The 1,150-nt window shown below is 44.4% G+C and overlaps 1 non-coding gene across 1 annotated transcript; it reads left to right on the top strand.

The window, feature by feature from the left end:
- The first annotated feature begins 122 nt into the window (after positions 1-122).
- Positions 123-195, top strand: TRNAV-CAC. Its single transcript has one exon. It is a non-coding gene; the product is annotated as a tRNA-Val (tRNA).
- The last annotated feature ends 955 nt before the right edge of the window (positions 196-1,150 follow it).

Here is a 1,150-nt window from a genome sequence, read left to right as displayed (position 1 = left end):
GTAAAAATGTTAGAATGTGAATGGTGGCTGAGGCGATTATCCCATGAATTATTCAAACAGTATTCTAAAATAACTGGATAGGTGTTTGAAAGTGTAATAAGGAAGAGCACAATCAAGGAAATGGTTCCATGGTGTAGAGGTTATCACATCTGTTTCACACACAGAAGGTCTTGGGTTCAAGTCCCAATGGAACCACTTTATGTTTCTAGCAGTGGATGAGCATTTTATAGATGTTCAGCCATCAGCTGTATTGGTGTCAGTGAATGCTTGCATTGTTATGGGACCTTGTTAGGAACAGCTTGGGAGCAATCCTACAAAGATCTTGCAAGCACAGCTATCCAGGAGGGTTGAGTGTAATAGAAGACATTGACAATTATTGTCTTGCACTAGTCCTGTTGTCCCTGAGGTGGTCATCCCCTGTGATGGACTGCAACAGTATATCCTTAGCAGTATGGACTGGAATGACAGGGCAGAATGAATGCAAAAGTTGGTCATTTCCTTGCAGTTACTCTCTGAGAGAAAATTAGCATTTGTGGAAAGACCTCAGGTGCTAGTGGAGGATCCTCAAAACATCTTGCTTCACTTTTATCCTTGTAGTTCTATTTTCAAGCCCTCATTCTCTACTAGCTGCAGGGGCTGGCTATCAAGGGCATTTATTTCAGAACTGCCCCTTTTTCTAACTTTGACTGCTGCTTCTCTCCTATCCTGGGGCATTGCTATTGAAACCTGTTCCATTTCTTCCATCATAGCTTTTCACTTCTCATGTTTGGCAGGGGGCTGCTTGCCTCTTACCTGAATGATGGAAAGGGTTGAGGGCATGGGATCAGATTGGGAAACACTTTTCCTCTTTTCTGCCACTTCCAAACTCCCCAGATGCTAGTCCTAAGGGCTGCTGCTTCTGTGGCTTATAGAGCATGCCAGTGTTAGTTAAATGCCCCATTTGTTTGCCAGGACCTGTGTCTTTGCCATGTGCTTGCATTTTGCAAAGCGTGGGCCTTCCCTTATTTAGAAATGTCTCCAGATCTTCCAAGTCCACTCTGATCCCTTCTCTACATACTTAGCAGAGGATGCTGCCACTGGAGCTGATAAACAGATCGATACTCTAAAACCACGGCAGAAAGAGTGCGGCATTGCCAGGCGCACCTTCCTC

Source organism: Rhinatrema bivittatum, chromosome 6, assembly GCF_901001135.1.
Source record: "Rhinatrema bivittatum chromosome 6, aRhiBiv1.1, whole genome shotgun sequence".
In the NCBI taxonomy this organism is placed as follows: domain Eukaryota; kingdom Metazoa; phylum Chordata; class Amphibia; order Gymnophiona; family Rhinatrematidae; genus Rhinatrema; species Rhinatrema bivittatum.
This window is presented reverse-complemented; position numbering and strand designations above follow the sequence as displayed.